Genomic DNA, 21,807 nt, shown 5'->3' with positions numbered 1-21,807 from the left:
ACCCTACACCCTGAGGAACTAGTAATACCCTCAACATATTACCCTACACCCTGAGGAACTAGTAATACCCTCAACATATTACCCTACACCCTGAGGAATAATACCCTCAACATATTACCCTACACCCTGAGGAACTAGTAATACCCTCAACATATTAGCCTACACCCTGAGGAACTAGTAATACCCTCAACATATTACCCTACACCCTGAGGAACTAGTAATACCGTCAACATATTACCCTGCACCCTGAGGAACTAGTAATACCCTCAACATATTACCCTACACCCTGAGGAACTAGTAATACCCTCAACATATTACCCTACACTCTGAGGAACTAGTAATACCCTCAACATATTACCCTACACCCTGAGGAACTAGTAATACCCTCAACATATTACCCTACACCCTGAGGAACTAGTAATACCCTCAACATATTACCCTACACCCTGAGGAATAATACCCTCAACATATTACCCTACACCCTGAGGAACTAGTAATACCCTCAACATATTACCCTACACCCTGAGGAACTAGTAATACCCTCAACATATTACCCTACACCCTGAGGAACTAGTAATACCCTCAACATATTACCTTACACCCTGAGGAATAATACCCTCAACATATTACCCTGCACCCTGAGGAACTAGTAATACCCTCAACATATTATCCTACACCCTGAGGAACTAGTAATACCCTCAACATATTACCCTACACCCTGAGGAACTAGTAATACCCTCAACATATTACCCTACACCCTGAGGAATAATACCCTCAACATTTTACCCTACACCCTGAGGAACTAGTAATACCCTCAACATATTACCCTACACCCTGAGGAATAATACCCTCAACATATTACCCTACACCCTGAGGAACTAGTAATACCCTCAACATATTACCCTACACCCTGAGGAATAATACCCTCAACATATTACCCTACACCCTGAGGAACTAGTAATACCCTCAACATATTATCCTACACCCTGAGGAACTAGTAATACCCTCAACATATTACCCTACACCCTGAGGAATAATACCCTCAACATATTACCCTACACCCTGAGGAACTAGTAATACCCTCAACATATTACCTTACACCCTGAGGAACTACTAATACCCTCAACATATTACCCTACACCCTGAGGAACTAGTAATACCCTCAACATATTACCCTACACCCTGAGGAACTAGTAATACCCTCAACATATTACCCTACACCCTGAGGAATAATACCCTCAACATTTTACCCTACACCCTGAGGAACTAGTAATACCCTCAACATATTACCCTACACCCTGAGGAACTAGTAATACCCTCAACATATTACCCTACACCCTGAGGAACTAGTAATACCCTCAACATATTACCCTACACTCTGAGGAATAATACCCTCAACATTTTACCCTACACCCTGAGGAACTAGTAATACCCTCAACATATTACCCTACACCCTGAGGAACTAGTAATACCCTCAACATATTATCCTACACCCTGAGGAACTAGTAATACCCTCAACATATTACCCTACACCCTGAGGAATAATACCCTCAACATATTAGCCTACACCCTGAGGAACTAGTAATACCCTCAACATATTACCCTACACCCTGAGGAACTAGTAATACCCTCAACATATTACCCTGCACCCTGAGGAACTAGTAATACCCTCAACATATTACCCTACACCCTGAGGAACTAGTAATACCCTCAACATATTACCCTACACCCTGAGGAACTAGTAATACCCTCAACATATTACCCTACACCCTGAGGAACTAGTAATACCCTCAACATATTACCCTACACCCTGAGGAACTAGTAATACCCTCAACATATTACCCTACACCCTGAGGAACTAGTAATACCCTCAACATATTACCCTACACCCTGAGGAACTAGTAATACCCTCAACATACTACCCTACACCCTGAGGATCTAGTAATACCCTCAACATATTACCCTACACCCTGAGGAACTAGTAATACCCTCAACATATTACCCTACACCCTGAGGAACTAGTAATACCCTCAACATATTAGCCTACACCCTGAGGAATAATACCCTCAACATATTACCCTACACCCTGAGGAACTAGTAATACCCTCAACATATTACCCTACACCCTGAGGAATAATACCCTCACCATATTACCCTACACCCTGAGGAACTAGTAATACCCTCAACATATTACCCTACACCCTGAGGAACTAGTAATACCCTCAACATATTACCCTTCACCCTGAGGAACTAGTAATACCCTCAACATATTACCCTACACCCTGAGGAACTAGTAATACCCTCAACATATTACCCTACACCCTGAGGAGTAATACCCTCAACATAGTTTGTTGAAATACGACCTATAATTACTTGTAGGAAGGATAGTTAAGAAGCCTTTTAAGGTGAATTGATGGAGAGGAGGTTGTGATTTATGGGCATATGAGAAGACAGTGGAGGAAATAGAGTTAGAACGAATACAACATCCACTGTTGACATGATTGCAAGTTAGATAATAGGTAGGAAAGGCTGACGTAGGGCACCTACACCATTATCATCACACGGCTGACTGTCAAGTAAAACCAAACCGACGCTCACCATGTCTGCAAAGGCCTGTAAAGGGGGGTTTTTATTGGGTAATGGTGGGATAAAAAGTTTGGAGTAGGACAGAAGTTATTTGAATAAAAGTTTAAACATATTTGTTAGCTGCACTTTCCTACCGTAGGACAGTATAGGAAATGTACAACCTTTAGTATACCAGTAAAATGATCACAAGGAAGTAGTTTTCTGTAGCGATTTTCATATAAAATGACTTTGTAACTCTATTACCATGGGGACACTGGTGAATAACATATTACTGTTACTCTACACCCTTTAACCTCTCTAGGGCAGGTCTACCCCTTTAACCTCTCTAGGGCAGGTCTACCCCTTTAACCTCTCTAGGGCAGGTCTACCCCTTTAACCTCTCTAGGGCAGGTCTACCCCTTTAACCTCTCTAGGGCAGGTGGCACCAAATCGTCCCACCTACGTAACAGCCAGTTGAATCCTGTGGCGCTGTTACTCTACCCCTTTAAGATATAATATTAGGAATTGAAGTCTATCATGCAGTTGTCTCTGTGAAGCCCGTGTGTGAAATATCTTTGAGTTTTAGTAGAACCATTTACTGTAGCCTGGAGTAAGTGAGAGTAGAATTAGGATTACAGTATCACCCACTGTTGTTTAACATACACTGAAAGGCGATAGAGAAGAATTTACATTGGCATATTCCTTCATATTACACCCACTTTAGGATAACCCTATAGAATTTGGAAAACACATTACACGCAGAAACTGTGATAGGAATGATAAGGACAGATCATCATTAACAAGGCTACCGTGACCAAACGAAACCTGGAGAAAACAATAGAGTGCAGAAGGAAAGAAAAGAGTCAGGACAGAGACAGAACAGGAGTTCTCCGCACCGCCCCGCTGCCGTATGAGAATCAACCCAGAAGACCCCCTGGGTGACTACACACAGAGCTACCCTCTCATACCACTGACAGAAGAAAATGGAGAAGCAACTACAGTTATCTTCAAAGGGACTCTGATGAAGGAGGTGGACAGCAGCAACAAGTGGCAGAAAAACAATAAAATTGGATGAAAAGAAAGAGGCACAGTGCCCCGAGGGAGTTTCCCTCGACATCCCAACTGCAGAAGCAAAAGAAAAGTCCAATGTGTCAACATCCATGGTTGACCTATTCAGACAGCAAGACAAGGAGGACTAGGCATTGCACTGAAGAAGGCCCAGCTTGCACAGATCCAGACAGGAAGTGGTGGGTTTTACTCACAATATGATGGCTGCTCAAAGTTGTTGCTACAGTCTCACCACAACCACAGTCTGCCACTCCTCCACAGTCACATCAGTCACACCTGTGAAAGCTGGTGCCTGCAGGGTATGTGCTTTTCACAGCTCAGCATTATTAACGTGACCCACAAACATGGACTGGAAGAGGAGGTGGGCCCGCCAGAGCCCTTCGTGACTGGAACAACACTCAACGCTGGTCCTGTGGGCAGTTGGGACATGTGAGTTCGCAATGTAGGGGAAATGAAAGAGGAAGAGGTTATTACAGGGGCAGAGGAAACTTTGGGCCTGGCAGAGGAAGAGGAAACTTTGCTGATGCACATCTTGGAGTGTACTACCCACCATGGCAACAATATGCTCCTCAGCCACAGGACCACTAGCCCGGAGCTGAAAATTCTCCTCCAGGACCACATTTTTATTTTATTTTTATTTCACCTTTATTTAACCAAGGTGGCTAGTTGAGAAGAAGTTCTCATTTGTAATTGAGACCTGGCCAAGATAAAGCGTAGCAATTCGACACATACAACAACACAGAGTTACACATGGAATAAAACAAAACAAAGAGTCAATAATACAGTAGAACAAAAGAAAACAAAATGTCTATATACAGTTAGTGCAAATGAGGTATGCCCTATGGACAAGGATAGAGGACAGCCGTGGCCAATGGGAATTCAGAACAACAACAGTTATTATTTCCCTCAGAATCAACAATGAAGGCGCCCGACTCCCCTGCTCCCCTGCTCCCCAACTCCCCTGCTCCCCGACTCCCCTGCTCGCCAACTCCCCTGCTCCCTGCTCCCCGACTCCCCTGCTCCCCTTCTCCCCTGCTCCCCGACTCCCCTGCTCCCCGACTCCCCTGCTCCCCGACTCCCCTGCTCCCCGATTCCCCGACTCCCCTGCTCCCCGATTCCCCTGCTCCCCGACTCCCCTGCTCCCCGATTCCCCTGCTCCCCGATTCCCCTTCTCCCCTGCTCTCCTGCTCCAGTATGAATTCAATGATGGAAGAGAAGAGCCAATGGTTACTCTTAATGTTAATGGATATGACATACCATTTCCAATAGACCCTGGAGCTCACTGTTCCTGTTTAGGCAAACCTTGTTCGGGCATCTCTGAGCAAATCATCAGTATCAATAACAGGGACATCGGGGACAGCCAAGGAATGTGTACCGGACAAAGACTTGTTTGATGAACCTCTGTTTGACTCTGATATGGTGCTATTTGTTGATGGTTCTGCTTATATAGATCAAAGCACAGGGAAGAAACATGTCGGATTTGCTGTAGTAGTAGTGCCCCTACCAGACCCTTTATCAGTGCAACAGGTAGATTTATTAGCTCTGAACACAGCTTGTGAATTGGGGGAAGGGAAGGCCTTTACTGTCTACTCAGACTCAGCATGGTGTGGGGTTTGGAGAGCAAGAGGGTTTACTAATAGGTCTGGCTTATGGCTACATCTTTTGTCTGGCATGCTCTGTTTACCGTCAACCATGATCTCTACTATTTGCCGATTGGCTCATGGAGTGAGCCATTTGTCAGAGGGGGGATATGGAGGAAGAGAAGATTTCGGCCCAATGGTTTTGCCCAAATTTGAATCAGCACCGTAAAACAGTTCATTTATCGTTGCGCGACATGTTTGTTATATAACATAAACAAGGGAACTCCACTGCAACCAGGGAAGTTCCCCACTCCAAAAGGACCTTTTTGTCCACCTTGCTATTGATTTCATAGACATGGTAGGGCGAAAAGAAAGAGATACTGCCTGGTGATAACTGACAGGTTCACCAGGTGGGTAGAAGCATTTCCCACCACCGACTGCGATGCGCGAACAGTTGAACAATTGCTAGTCAGAGAAATTATACTCAGGTTAGGAGTGCCTGAGGTTTTGTCTGCAGACAATGGGACCCATCTCATAGGAGATGTGGTTGCCCAAGTGGCCAAAATGATGGGTGTTGACCAGAAGTTTGTGTCCATCTATCACCCGCGGAGTAACGGGATTACAGAGAGGGCAAATTAAATGATCAAAGGGGGGCTTGCAAAAGCCTGCCATACCACAAAAATGAGCTGGGTGGAATGCTTGCTTCTTGTCCTCATGAAAAATGAGCTGGGTGAAATGCTTGCCCATTGTTCTCATGAAAATGCACAGCAGCCTTAACAAAGTTATTGTGTGTACACCTTATGAAATGTTAACAAGACGTCCCATGAACACACCAGGTGTTCGACCTATGACTGACCGACAGATAGACATAACTGAGACACGGTGTGACGATCTTGAGTATGTGAAGGAACTAACTTCTGTTGTAAGTTTTCTCCACTCTCACACTAGCAAAGCAGCAGAACCAATCCCAGGTGAGGATCCAGATGCTCTGACCATCTGCGTAGGAGACTGAGTGAAAAAGACAAGTCCATAAAAGAAAATGGAACCAGCCAAGATGGATGGGGACCCGTCCAGGTGACCATGGCAACACCGATTGCAATCTGGGTAACGGAGAGGTCCGGCTGGCATCATCTCTCCCACTGCAAGCACCTCCCAGAGTGGAAGCCATGGATGAGCGACTGGAGGGAGGGAGAAAAGGGCCCAGAGGACATCTGAAGGAGGAAGAAGGTCAGAGCCAAAGGACAGAAGCAGAGGGCCCAGGCCAAAAGGCCGGAAAGAAAGATGAAGAAGGCGACTCTAGTCAACGAGCAGAAGGAGACATCATTTCACACTCAGGTTCTATAACTAGGAGACAGAGATTACACCGGTGGTCTGGTGGTTTGTTTTCCCCATCATCCTTTCCATGGGTCTCCTTGTTGGCTCAGCCACAGGACCCACTGGGGGATCTGAGGAAAACAACAAATGGATACAAATAGTGAGAAAAATTGGAAATCAGACTAAGAGGCCAGGAACCCAGATTTTAGTATTTAGAAAGCCTACATGGGGGGCGGCAGGTAGCCTAGTGGTTAGAGTGTAGAGGCGGCAGGTAGCCTAGTGGTTAGAGCGTTGGACTAGTTAAATAAAGGTAAAAACAATAAATGAAAAAACATCAACCACTGAATGTTTGGGAGTCAGGTTGAGCCTATGAGAAGGACGGAGTTTGAATGTGGGTTTTTATACTTTATGCAGAGAGGTACTGAGAAACTACCTACTAGGCGAAGGGAGACCACAGGACTGTTCTTTGGGAAAAGGACTGAGAGGTTAGCCGGGGATCATGGGACAGATGTATGTTGGGGTGGTCACAAGAAGGTATCAAACTTACCTAATGTGGTAGAAGGAAGCAGGCAGATCCCTTTATGGCTTAGAACTCATCTCAGAAGAGGTGAGTCAGTCTTCACGGTAAGAAATACCAACTCTGTGTGGTGTAATTATACCAGCAGGCACCCGTGGATAGAATCGTTAGGAAATGGAAGCTTGAGCATCATTCCCATACTGACTGTGGAAAAGTGGAAAATTACTGCTGAGCCCTTAGAAAACACTGGAACTATTGTTTTCTTCTGCAAGTTTGTAAAACTGTATATGCATGGGCATGGTCTCATGAGTAGAAGGTGTTGACGTAGGCAGTTACATCACTAGGGGTTGACTGCAAACACATAAAAGCAACTTAGACCTTGTCTCTTTTTTTCAGAACTCAGGAGAGACATCAGTTGTATGTTTGATGTTTGATCTTTGACTTCTGTATTTTGATTAAAATTGTTATGATTTATACATGCACATTTTGAGTATTCCTTATTTTTTAAGTAAATAACGAAGGCCAGAAAAGTGGAACCAACACTAACATAATTGCAAAAGGGTTTTGTAACGATCAATTAGCCTTTTAAAATGATAAACCTGGATTAGCTAACACAACGTGCCATTGGAACACAGGGGTGATGGTTGCTGATAATGGGCCTCTGTACGCCAATGTAGATATTCCATTAAAAATCAGCCGTTTCCAGCTACAATAGTCATTTTCAACATTAACAATGTCTACACTGTAGTTCTGATCAATTTGATATTATTTTAAATGGACAAAAAATGTGCTTTTCTTTCAAAAAACAAGGACATTTCTAAGTGGCCTTCCCTGGGGCTCAGTTGGTAGAGCATGGTGTTTGCAATGCCAGGGTTGTGGGTTCGATTCCCACGGGGGGCCAGTCCAAAAAAAAAATAATAATTATGAAATGAAAATGAAATGTATGCATTCACTACTGTAAGTCGCTCTGGATAAGAGCGTCTGCTAAATGACTAAAATGTAAATGTAAGTGACCCAAGCTGTTGAACTGTAGTGTGTACCACTGTTATGTGAATTTCGTTATCAATGTTCATAAACTTCAATTAATCTACTCAGTCTGCAACCCAGAGTTTGTAAGATTCTGGTTGAATGAAACAGACGAGAGTCCCAGCTTACAATAGTGAAAATGTTTATTCACGTACTCTGAAGTTCATTATACAAAGACATCTGTTACGAACCGGCTCAGAGTTCGCAACAAAAGGGAGACAACGTGGAGACAAGGAATATCAAAATATATATTTATTAAATAAAGTAACTCAGTAATCAGTAATCAGTAGTGTAAGTGAGTGTTTTGCATACCTGAATGTAATAATGCAGGGTGTTGAAGGGTGCCAAAGCAAATAACCAAAAAGCCACAAAACTACCACAACAGAAATCAAATAAAGGTGTCTGCATGGAGAGAGTCTCTCCAATGAATGTGGAAGAGGTCTATTTATCCTGGGACACACCCGGGTCCAGGTGTTTCCCATGTAGCTGAAGACCAACTCCGCCCACCGGCATCCTAATAAGGAAACGAGAGCAAAGACGGCAGACAGAGTGGGAGGGTTGTCAAATTTTAGTCATTTAGCAGACGCTCTTATCCAGAGCAACTTACAGTAGTGAATGCATACATTTCATAAATTTTTGACTCCATACTGGCCCCCCATGGGAATCGAACCCACAACCCTGGCGTTGCAAACACCATGCTCTACCAACTGAGCCACACGGGACCACATATCCTAAGCACATACATACACACGAACAGTAGGTGAGTTGTGTGCTTCTCCAGAGTTCTCACCACTGTTAATCACTACCCAGAGCTGTCCGTTCCCCCGAGATTAGAGGAACCTTGAGAAGGGGTGCGTGCTCAGTCCCCTCCCTGTCCTATCATAAGTTTCTCAGGGTTCTCACCACTGTTAATCACAACCCAGAGCTGTCCGTTCCCCCGAGATTAGAGGAACCTTGAGAAGGGGTGCGTGCTCAGTCCCCTCCCTGTCCTATCATAAGTTTCTCAGGGTTCTCACCACTGTTAATCACTACCCAGAGCTGTCCGTTCCCCCGAGATTAGAGGAACCTTGAGAAGGGGTGCGTGCTCAGTCCCCTCCCTGTCCTATCATAAGTTTCTCAGGGTTCTCACCACTGTTAATCACTACCCAGAGCTGTCCGTTCCCCCGAGATTAGAGGAACCTTGAGAAGGGGTGCGTGCTCAGTCCCCTCCCTGTCCTATCATAAGTTTCTCAGGGTTCTCACCACTGTTAATCACAACCCAGAGCTGTCCGTTCCCCCGAGATTAGAGCAACCTTGAGAAGGGGTGCGTGCTCAGTCCCCTCCCTGTCCTATCATAAGTTTCTCAGGGTTCTCACCACTGTTAATCACTAGCCAGAGCTGTCCGTTCCCCCGAGATTAGAGGAACCTTGAGAAGGGGTGCGTGCTCAGTCCCCTCCCTGTCCTATCATAAGTTTCTCAGAGTTCTCACCACTGTTAATCACTAGCCAGAGCTGTCCGTTCCCCCGAGATTAGAGGAACCTTGAGAAGGGGTGCGTGCTCAGTCCCCTCCCTGTCCTATCATAAGTTTCTCAGGGTTCTCACCACTGTTAATCACTACCCAGAGCTGTCCGTTCCCCCGAGATTAGAGGAACCTTGAGAAGGGGTGCGTGCTCAGTCCCCTCCCTGTCCTATCATAAGTTTCTCAGAGTTCTAGCCAGGTCGGGTAATTGTTCTCGGTATTTTCTTAGACACACACATACACACCACATTTATCTCCCTCCCAGTCCAACCTAGTTGGACTTATGTTTAATACTTTAATTATGCATTATACATACTACATAAACAACTAATTACCAATTAGTTACAGTTTCAGGGTAGAATTATTTTATAATTTTTTTTAAACATATAACATCTTTTATCAATCACTGACTTCCATGTGCACAAACATACATACATAGCCTTGTCCAGCAAACAGATTATTCTGCATAACATCCTATTCTCTTCCAACAACAGAAATATTACAAACGTATAGAAGAATACAATTACATAAGAATGATCATGTAAATTCCTAATTCAGCCTGCATAGATATTACACATTACATGGGAGAGCGAGAGAGAGAACACAGACCATCAGAGCATCCTGACTAGTTGCATCACTGCCTGGTATGGCAACTGCTCGGCCTCCGACCGCAAGGCACTACAGTCACTACAGTCAGATATAGAGGAGTTATTTACCCAGTCAGATATAGAGGAGTTATTTACCCAGTCAGATATAGAGGAGTTATTTACCCAGTCAGATATAGAGGAGTTATTTACCCAGTTAGATATAGAGGAGTTATTTACCCAGTCAGATATAGAGGAGTTATTTACCCAGTCAGATATAGAGGAGTTATTTACCCAGTCAGATATAGAGGAGTTATTTACCCAGTCAGATATAGAGGAGTTATTTACCCAGTCTGATATAGTGTAGTGGCGTTTTAGAGGAATTTAGTCCAAAATAGTTTGCTATCCCTCCCTTCAGCTGTGCTAACATAATTGCAAAAGGGTTTTCTAATGATCAATTAGCCTTTTAAAATGATAAACTTGGATTAGCTAACACAACGTGCCATTGGAACACAGGAGTGATGGTTGCTGATAATGAGCCTCTGTACGCCTATGTAGATATTCCATTAAAAAATCAGCCGTTTCCAGCTACAATAGTCATTTACAACATTAGTTTAGTTTTTTTTAGTTTAGTTTATTAATTCAACCATTTAAAAAAAACAAGTACACATAAAACTTGAAAAAGCCATACATGCACATGAATAAAATCATGGAGGATAACACACAAAGTCTGTGACTGATTTCCATTGTGGTCCTCTTGAGACAAGATGGCTGGACAAGATGGAACACAGTACGGCAGTGAAATAATAAAACAAAAACATAGAAGAAGAACATCTATCTCATCATTCCAGTTACATCATAGGGGTTATTCATATGGGCACAGAAGACATCAAACATATTTTTACTTTATTTTTTAAAGCTGTCCAGAGAGGATGTTGTTTTTATGGGCAGAGGCAACTCATTCCATTCTGAGGCTCCAGTGTACAGGAAAGTACGTTTCCCAGCATTACGCCTGAACCTGTAGGAGCACACATCAGCAACACCTGATCTGGTGCTGTGATTGTGTGCATCCGGTAACACGAGGAAAGTAATCACTTAGATATCTGGGCGCAGGACCATAAATCCTCCTGTAAACCAAACCTAGTCTAATCTGGGACACCCTAGCATCAACAGGCAGCCAGTTTAGTTCCTGAAAGCAGCTCCTGCCTATGTGAGTACGTGGACGCTCCTTCAATACTACCCCTGATCAGCTTGTTCTGGGCTATCTGGAGCTTCCCCTTCATAAGTTTAGATAAGTCCCCGAACCAGGAAGTACTAGCATAGTGAAAATGGCATTGAATGAGGGCAGTAGCTAGCACTTTCATGGAGTCCTTATCAAGCAGCTTGGACTTTCTAGCACCTTATTGGCCATGTTCACACCTCCCAAGCTTCCATCAAGGATACATCCCAGGAAGCTAACAGAGGTTTTAGTAGTCAGCACCTCACCCCTTAGCTCCACTCTGATTTCAGACGACCTTTTAACAATGACCTACACTGTATTTCTGATCAATTTGATGTTATTTTAATGGACCATTTTTTTACACATTTTTTTTGCTTTTCTTTCAGAAAACAAGGACATTTCTAAGTGACCCCAAACTTTTGAACGGTAATGTATATAGAGGAAGACACAAAGCAATTAGTGGGCCCAGGTGTGTACTAATTGGCTTTACACTGAGTACCTGTCCCCTGAGGAGGGTGCTGTCGTGTCGCCTTCCTCCGGCTGGTCACTGACCTCTCCCAATACGATGGCAATAATAATGATTTATTAAACTTCTTTTCATAACAGAAGACAAAGCTAATTCTAAACAATGTTTTGGCTACTGGTAATGTTTAGCAGAATCAGGTTCAGTCTCCAACGTAACAGATAGAAAAGCCATGAATAGAGCCTACGCTATTCCTTATTCAACATGTCAGAGAAGTATGTTTGTTCTACATAGCATATTTCTATCTGAACGTGCCCCAAGTTGTTTCCTAGCTAATGGGGCACCATAACGGAACAAAGTGTAGCCTGAACAAATCTTTAATGGTCCGTCCCGCAGCTAGCCTAGTTTTACAACGGCCCTCGATATCCTTTATGAATGTAAAATGTTGCCTGCCAATGCACAATAGAAAGAAACCAAAAAGTAGTGCTGGTATTATGGATCATATTGAAAGTTAGCATGAAGTTAGCCTGAAGTTAGCCTAACGTTAGCCTGAAGTTAGCCTGAAGTTAGCCTGAAGTTAGCCTAAAGTTAGCCTAAAGTTAGCCTGAAGTTAGCCTGAAGTTAGCCTAAAGTTAGCCTAACGTTAGCCTAATGTTAGCCTGAAGTTAGCCTGAAGTTAGCCTGAGAATCAAGCCGTTTTCTCTGACGCTACAGGCCTGTATATGAAATGAAGTGGGAGGGGTTAAGCGAGACTACAAATTCAAAGACCGCCCACTTTTCTATACTCAAGCGAGAGAAAAACAGACTGTTGTAATTCCTATTAAACTCAATGCTGTTATTGTTTTTTAATGAGTTTTATTTCGTAAGGCAGCTTGTGTTTTTTAACCAGGCAAAGGGTAGCTACTAAGAAGGATGATGGTGACTGGTTAGCTAAGGCGAAGCCAGAGAGTCACCTGTTCAATGTGTATAACTGGAGCAACCTGTTTGCCCACACTCATCGCTTTCTCCCCCCCGCAGCTCACCAGCTTTTCTTTTTAATGAGAAAATAATTATATAGGTGTATAACTGTGAGCCTTTACAAGTAGCCCCCGCAGCTCACCAGCTGATGTAGCCTGTTTTTTCCAGGTGTGGTGCATCCATCCCACTGCTGAACGCATCTTTGCTGCTAATATTCATTGTGCTTATCACTGAAAAGCTCTTAAATCTCTCCAAAAAACCTCTTAGTCCAGTCCATTTAGTAGTTCGATTTTAGTCATAGAGGAAATTTTGTCTCTTCTCGTTTTAGTCAACTGAAAAAAAAATAAAAAATTTGGTTTAGTTTATATATTTGTCTGGGTCTATTTAGTCAGTTATAGCCTCATCAATTGCCGCTGAAAAGTAGGTGTTTGACGAATATTTGAGTCACTATTTGCGTTAACGAAATGAACATTGCTACTTCATGAGCCAAACATCCACATTAGTGAATAACCCTATACAATCTTTTTTGGGGGGTTCAATCATTTATTTGTACATGTATTTTGTAAAAACATTAGTTAGCCCTCCTGATATAAGCTATTGTGTCATGGTAAATATTAAACCTTCGTGTAGCCTATTGAAATTACGCACCTGTTGCTTTAACGTTAGCTCCGATAACAAATCTTTACCTTACTGCATGAGTGACTCAAATATCCACCTTAATGAATACAATCTCTGGTCTATTCATTGGTATTCATTGATATTTATTAAAAATATATTTTTGAGGTCAAAAGGCATCCATTTAATTTGTTTTGTGATAAAATAGGCTGTGTAGGCCACGTTATTAAGAAGAAGCACATATTGTGCATGACCTTCTGAAGCGCATCAAGGTTGGTTATTGTGACCAAGGCCTACAGTAGCTGGCAGTCTGGCTGATTAGGCCTATAACAGATAACGAGAATCAGTGTGTGTGTGTGTGTGTGTGTGTGTGTGTGTGTGTGTGTGTGTGTGTGTGTGTGTGTATAAACGGTGACCATATTTGAATAGGTATAATAAAAGGACTATACAATAACTCACACATGGAAACCAATCAGCTGCTTAATCAATAATAAATCAATAGTCACAAAATGACAGATTTTCTTTTTAATGAGAAAATAATTATATAGGTGTATAACTGTGAGCCTTTACAAGTAGCCTACTATATAAACCAACAGAAGCAGAATATAAACATAGATGTGGTTAACATATTAACAGAGCTTTACATACCAACATGAATTCTTTATTACACCTGTGATCCTCCCACTAGGCCTACTCCACAGGCAGCCTTCTATCCACAGAGCTCTCCACTCTGGATGGAGCCCACAGGCAGCCTTCTATCCACAGAGCTCTCCACTCTGGATGGAGCCCACAGGCAGCCTTCTATCCACAGGGCTCTCCACTCTGGATGGAGCCACAGGCAGCCTTCTATCCACAGAGCTCTCCACTCTGGATGGAGCCTACAGACAGCCTTCTATCCACAGGGCTCTCCACTCTGGATGGAGCCACAGGCAGCCTTCTATCCACAGGGCTCTCCACTCTGGATGGAGCCCACAGGCAGCCTTCTATCCACAGGACTCTCCACTCTGGATGGAGCCTACAGGCAGCCTTCTATCCACAGAGCTCTCCACTCTGGATGGAGCCCACAGGCAGCCTTCTATCCACAGAGCTCTCCACTCTGGATGGAGCCCACAGGCAGCCTTCTATCCACAGGGCTCTCCACTCTGGATGGAGCCACAGGCAGCCTTCTATCCACAGAGCTCTCCACTCTGGATGGAGCCTACAGACAGCCTTCTATCCACAGGGCTCTCCACTCTGGATGGAGCCACAGGCAGCCTTCTATCCACAGGGCTCTCCACTCTGGATGGAGCCCACAGGCAGCCTTCTATCCACAGGACTCTCCACTCTGGATGGAGCCCACAGGCAGCCTTCTATCCACAGAGCTCTCCACTCTGGATGGAGCCCACAGGCAGCCTTCTATCCACAGGACTCTCCACTCTGGATGGAGCCCACAGGCAGCCTTCTATCCACAGAGCTCTCCACTCTGGATGGAGCCCACAGGCAGCCTTCTATCCACAGGACTCTCCACTCTGGATGGAGCCCACAGGCAGCCTTCTATCCACAGAGCTCTCCACTCTGGATGGAGCCCACAGTCAGCCTTCTATCCACAGGGCTCTCCACTCTGGATGGTGGTTCATAAACGAAGACAGTAAGGCAAAGCCTTTCTTGTTACAATGATAAATAAAGTCATCATAAAAAAACACCACGAATTCAGAAATAAACAACAAAGCATATCAACTCACACATAAAATCATATTTGTTGTTGTTGTGTGTATATTAGTTAAAATTCCAAAAGCATACAATAATATGGTAGGCTATAGTATTGAAGGCAGCTGTAATGTGTTTACATTATTACCGTATAATGTGTTTACTTCTATTGTGCTGCTACTTCCTCATTTGTTTTCTGACCCTGAAATGGTTTTAATATTCACACATGGCAAACTGCATTATCCCACCAAATATACAGTACGATTACCCATTTAGTTATTCAAGAAAAATCAACTTTCTTTTCAAGTTCTGAGACCAAATTCAACTTGATGAATGTTTTATTTCAAATATAGGATTTGTGCTGTTTTGGTATCTTAATGCTATAAGAGACTGTACATTGTAAATACATGGCAATAGCACGCAGTTTCCATCTGCAGTATATGTTTTGACTAATGCTAATCAAATAGCAGACAGGTGTGTAAAGCTGGGAGAACACACCCACTTGTTACCATAACATTACCCTCTTGTTACCATAACATTACCCTCTTGTTACCCTAACATTACCCTCTTGTTACCATAACATTACCCTCTTGTTAGCCTTACATTACCCTCTTGTTACCCTAACATTACCCTCTTGTTAGCCTAACATTAACCTCTTGTTACCATAACATTACCCCCTTGTTAGATTACCCTCTTGTTATGCCAACATTACCCACTTGTTGCCCTAACATTACTCTCTTGTTACACTAACATTACCCTTTTGTTACATTACCCTCGTGTTACCCTCACACTACCCTCTTGTTACATTAACATTACCCTCTTGTTCCCCGACATTACCCTCTTGTTACATTAACATTACCCTCTTGTTCCCCGACATTACCCTCTTGTTACATTACCCTCTTGTTACCCCAACATTACCCTTTTGCCACATTACCCTTTTGATACATTGCCATCTCGTTACCCGAACATTACCCTTTTGCCACATCACCCTTTTGTTAAATTACCCTCTTGTTACCCCATCATGCTCATTTTGTCACATGACCCTTTTGTTACATTACCCTCTTGTTATCCTAACATTAACTTTGCATATTTATTAGTTGCAAATTCAGTATTCTGAAGACCACACACACACACACACACACACACACACACACACACACACACACACACACACACACACACACACACACACACACACGCGCGCGCCCAAATAATGATACATAACATGGTTAGATGAGCATCTCTCTCTCCCTCTCTTCTCTGTGATGAGCATCTCTCTCTCCCTCTCTCCTCTGTGATGAGCATCTCTCTCCCTCTCTTCTCTGTGATGAGCATCTCTCTCCCTCTCTCCTCTGTGATGAGCATCTCTCTCCCTCTCCCCTCTGTGATGAGCATCTCTCTCCCTCTCTCCTCTGTGATGAGCATCTCTCTCCCTCTCCCCTCTGTGATGAGCATCTCTCTCCCTCTCTCCTCTGTGATGAGCATCTCTCTCCCTCTCTCCTCTGTGATGAGCATCTCTCTCCCTCTCCCCTCTGTGATGAGCATCTCTCTCCCTCTCTCCTCTGTGATGAGCATCTCTCTCCCTCTCCCCTCTGTGATGAGCATCTCTCTCCCTCTCCCCTCTGTGATGAGCATCTCTCTCCCTCTCTCTGTGATGAGCATCTCTCTCCCTCTCTTCTCTGTGATGAGCATCTCTCTCCCTCTCTTCTCTGTGATGAGCATCTCTCTCCCTCTCTTCTCTGTGATGAGCATCTCTCTCCCTCTCTTCTCTGTGATGAGCATCTCTCTCCCTCTCTTCTCTGTGATGAGCATCTCTCTCCCTCTCTTCTCTGTGATGAGCATCTCTCTCCCTCTCTCCTCTGTGATGAGCATCTCTCTCCCTCTCTTCTCTGTGATGAGCATCTCTCTCCCTCTCTTCTCTGTGATGAGCATCTCTCTCCCTCTCTTCTCTGTGATGAGCATCTCTCTCCTCCCTCTCTTCTCTGTGATGAGCATCTCTCTCCCTCTCTTCTCTGTGATGAGCATCTCTCTCCCTCTCTCCTCTGTGATGAGCATCTCTCTCCCTCTCTTCTCTGTGATGAGCATCTCTCTCCCTCTCTTCTCTGTGATGAGCATCTCTCTCCCTCTCTTCTCTGTGATGAGCATCTCTCTCCCTCTCTCCTCTGTGATGAGCATCTCTCTCCCTCTCTTCTCTGTGATGAGCATCTCTCTCCCTCTCTCCTCTGTGATGAGCATCTCTCTCCCTCTCTCCTCTGTGATGAGCATCTCTCTCCCTCTCTCCTCTGTGATGAGCATCTCTCTCCCTCTCTCCTCTGTGATGAGCATCTCTCTCCCTCTCTCCTCTGTGATGAGCATCTCTCTCCCTCTCTTCTCTGTGATGAGCATCTCTCTCCCTCTCTCCTCTGTGATGAGCATCTCTCTCCCTCTCTTCTCTGTGATGAGCATCTCTCTCCCTCTCTCCTCTGTGATGAGCATCTCTCTCCCTCTCTTCTCTGTGATGAGCATCTCTCTCCCTCTCTTCTCTGTGATGAGCATCTCTCTCCCTCTCCCCTCTGTGATGAGCATCTCTCTCCCTCTCTCCTCTGTGATGAGCATCTCTCTCCCTCTCTCCTCTGTGATGAGCATCTCTCTCCCTCTCTTCTCTGTGATGTGCATCTCTCTACCTCTCTCCTCTGTGATGAGCATCTCTCTCCCTCTCTTCTCTGTGATGAGCATCTCTCTCCCTCTCTCCTCTGTGATGAGCATCTCTCTCCCTCTCTTCTCTGTGATGAGCATCTCTCTCCCTCTCTCCTCTGTGATGAGCATCTCTCTCCCTCTCCCCTCTGTGATGAGCATCTCTCTCCCTCTCTCCTCTGTGATGAGCATCTCTCTCCCTCTCTCCTCTGTGATGAGCATCTCTCTCCCTCTCTTCTCTGTGATGAGCATCTCTCTCCCTCTCTCCTCTGTGATGAGCATCTCTCTCCCTCTCTTCTCTGTGATGAGCATCTCTCTCCCTCTCTCCTCTGTGATGAGCATCTCTCTCCCTCTCTTCTCTGTGATGAGCATCTCTCTCCCTCTCTCCTCTGTGATGAGCATCTCTCTCCCTCTCTCCTCTGTGATGAGCATCTCTCTCCCTCTCTCCTCTGTGATGAGCATCTCTCTCTCCCTCTCTTCTCTGTGATGAGCATCTCTCTCTCCCTCTCTCCTCTGTGATGAGCGTGCACTGTATTTAAACACAGGCCCCTGAAAAACTATTTTCCTTTAGTGTATTTTCCACTGCACAAATAAAAAACTCTCAAAAATAGTATTTGTCTCCCATACACATCACAACAACCAGATGATAAAACAAATTTCTCCTTTTGTGAGTTAACTCTTTTCAGATACAAAAACCTCTTTGTGTTTCTGTTCATAATTTCAAACTACCAACACTGTCTTTAAGTAATACATGCCCTCTGTCTATCATCAGCCAATCACTGATCAGCATTATTACTTCCTGGGTCACAGGTCAATCTATGTTCATCTTCCTGGACAACGTTAGGAAGTTCAGGATAATCTCTTAATGCTCTCTTTCCCCTTCTCATCCTCTCTCCCTCTCTTGCTCTCCTCTCTCAAGACAAATAGAATACTGTCTGAATGTCAACAAATCACCACTGTTGCCCAGGTAACACTGTTGCCCAGGTAACACTGTTGCCCCACACACACAGGTTGCATCCTGAATGGGACCCTATTGCTTAAATAGTGCACTACTTTTGACCAGGTCACTGTGTAGGGAATAGGGTGCCATTTGGGACACGACCATAGTATAATCTCTGTGTCGTCAGTCTACAGCAGAAACACACCTCTCTGTGTCGTCAGTCTAAAGCAGAAACACACCTCTCTGTGTCGTCAGCCTAAAGCAGAAACACACCTCTCTGTGTCGTCAGTCTAAAGCAGAAACACACCTCTCTGTGTCGTCAGTCTAAAGCAGAAACACACCTCTCTGTGTCGTCAGTCTAAAGCAGAAACACACCTCTGTGTCGTCAGTCTAAAGCAGAAACACACCTCTCTGTGTCGTCAGTCTAAAGCAGAAACACACCTCTCTGTGTCGTCAGTCTAAAGCAGAAACACACCTCTCTGTGTCGTCAGTCTAAAGCAGAAACACACCTCTCTGTGTCGTCAGCCTAAAGCAGAAACACACCTCTCTGTGTCGTCAGTCTAAAGCAGAAACACACCTCTCTGTGTCATCAGTCTAAAGCAGAAACACACCTCTCTGTGTCGTCAGCCTAAAGCAGAAACACACCTCTCTGTGTCGTCAGTCTAAAGCAGAAACACACCTCTCTGTGTCGTCAGTCTAAAGCAGAAACACACCTCTCTGTGTCGTCAGTCTAAAGCAGAAACACACCTCTGTGTCGTCAGTCTAAAGCAGAAACACACCTCTCTGTGTCGTCAGTCTAAAGCAGAAACACACCTCTCTGTGTCATCAGTCTAAAGCAGAAACACACCTCTCTGTGTCGTCAGTCTAAAGCAGAAACACACCTCTCTGTGTCGTCAGTCTAAAGCAGAAACACATCTCTCTGTGTCGTCAGTCTAAAGCAGAAACACCTCTCTGTGTCGTCAGTCTAAAGCAGAAACACACCTCTCTGTGTCATCAGTCTAAAGCAGAAACTAAATCAAAACTTCTTGAACTCATATAAAAGGACACAATTGTCCATTAAATACTTTTTGATATATTATATGCATCATTAAAAACAAACACTATAAGAAACCATTTGCAAGGTTCTTGAGGGTGGCTTGAATCTCAAATGGCACCCTATTCCCTATATAGTACACTACTTTTAACCAGAGCTTATGACCATGTCCAAGCGTAATGCAATATATAGGGAATAGGGTGCCATTTGAGTTGCAGTCTGTGGTATTTTTTTCCAGGGAAATGAACAGACTCAGAGCATGCCCAGAATGTTCTTTGGGGTCAGAGGGCACGGCCCACAACCTACTTCCTTACTTCTCAGTTTCTGGTTTTTGTGGGTTAGTAGAGTCCTCATTCAGGAAAAACAGGCTCTTTTTTTGGCGTTGTAGTAAAAAGATGTTGTTGTTCTCAGCTGGTCCATTGTTTTATCATCTCTGGTTTTAGTGTCAAATGAATAGCTAACTTCTCCTGTTGTTGTTGTTTAGTCCATTAAGAGAAGGTAATACTCCTGTCTTGTTCTGACTGTACATGCAGCGCCTTCGGAAAGGATTCAGACCCCTTGGACTTTTTCCACATTTTGTCACGTTTACAGCCTTATACAAAAAAGAAATGGATTAAATTAATAAAAATCTTCAGCAATCTACACACAATACCCCATAATGACAAAGCAAAAACACGTTTTTGGAAATGTTTACTAATGTATTAAAAATAAAAAAAAACAGAAATACCTTATTTACATACAGTTGAAGTAGGAAGTTTACATACACTTAGGTTGGAGTCATTAAAACTCGTTTTTCAACCACTCCACAAATTTCTTGTTAACAAACTATAGTTTTGGCAAGTCAGTTAGGACATCTACTTTGTGCATGACACAAGTAATTTTTACAACAATTGTTTACAGACAGATTATTTCACTTATAATTCACTGTATCACAATTCCAGTGGGTCAGAAGTTTACATACACTAAGTTTACTGTGCCTTTAAACAGCTTGGAAAATTCCAGAAAATTATGTCATGGCTTTAGAAGCTTCTGATAGGCTAATTGACATCATTTGAGTCAATTGGAGGTGTACCTGTGGATGTATTTCAAGGCCTACCTTCAAACTCAGTGCCTCTTTGCTTGACATCATGGGAAAATCAAAAGAAATCAGCCAAGACCTCAGAAAAATAATTGTTGACCTCCACAAGTCTGGTTCATTCTTGGGAGCAATTTCCAAATGCCTGAAGGTACCACGTTCATCTGTACAAACAATAATACGCAAGTATAAACACCATGGGACCACGCAGCCGTCATACCACTCAGGAAGGAGACACGTTCTGTCTCCTAGAGATGAACGTACCTTGTTGCGAAAAGTGCAAAACAGAAAATTTGTGGGCAGAACTGAAAAAGCTTGTGCGAGCAAGGAGGCCTACAAACCTGACTCAGTTACACCAGCTCTGTCAGGAGGAATGGGTCAACATTCACCCAACTTATTGTGGGAAACTTGTGGAAGGCTACCCGAAATGTTTGACCCAAGTTAAACAATTTAAAGGCAATGCTACCAAATAGTACTTGAGTTAATGTAAACTTTTGACCCACTGGGAATGTGATGAAAGAAATAAAAGCTGAAATAAATCATTCTCTCTACTATTATGCTGTCATTTCACATTCTTAAAATAAAATGGTGATCCTAACTGACCTAAAACACAGAATTTTTACAAGGATTAAATGTCAGGAATTGTGAAAAACTGAGTTTAAATGTATTTGGCTAAGGTGTATGTAAACCTCCGACTTCAACTGTAATTATTCAGACCCTTTGCTATGAGACTTGAAATTGAGCTCAGTTGCATCCTGTTTCTACAACTTGACTGGAGTCCACCTGTGGTAAATTCAATTGATTGGACATGATTTGGAAAGCCACACATCTGTCTATATAAGGTCCCACAGTTGACAGTGCATGTCAGAGCAAAAACCAAGCCATGAGGTCGAAGGAATTGTCCGTAGAGCTCTGAGACAGGATTGTGTCGAGGCACAGATTTGTACCAAAACATTTCTGCTGCATTAAAGGTCCCCTAGAACACAGTGGCCTC

The 21,807-nt window shown here is 43.7% G+C and overlaps 1 long non-coding RNA gene across 1 annotated transcript; it reads right to left on the bottom strand.

Annotated features, from left to right (window-relative positions):
• Nucleotides 1-18,279: 18,279 nt before the first annotated feature.
• On the bottom strand, nt 18,280-20,410 carry LOC115149519 (uncharacterized). The gene is made up of 2 exons (XR_003866886.1): nt 19,685-20,410; nt 18,280-19,652 (listed from the first exon to the last, which is right to left on the bottom strand). It is a non-coding gene; the product is annotated as an uncharacterized LOC115149519 (long non-coding RNA).
• Nucleotides 20,411-21,807: the final 1,397 nt, after the last annotated feature.

This window comes from Salmo trutta, chromosome 15, assembly GCF_901001165.1.
Source record: "Salmo trutta chromosome 15, fSalTru1.1, whole genome shotgun sequence".
Taxonomy (NCBI): domain Eukaryota; kingdom Metazoa; phylum Chordata; class Actinopteri; order Salmoniformes; family Salmonidae; genus Salmo; species Salmo trutta.
This window is presented reverse-complemented; position numbering and strand designations above follow the sequence as displayed.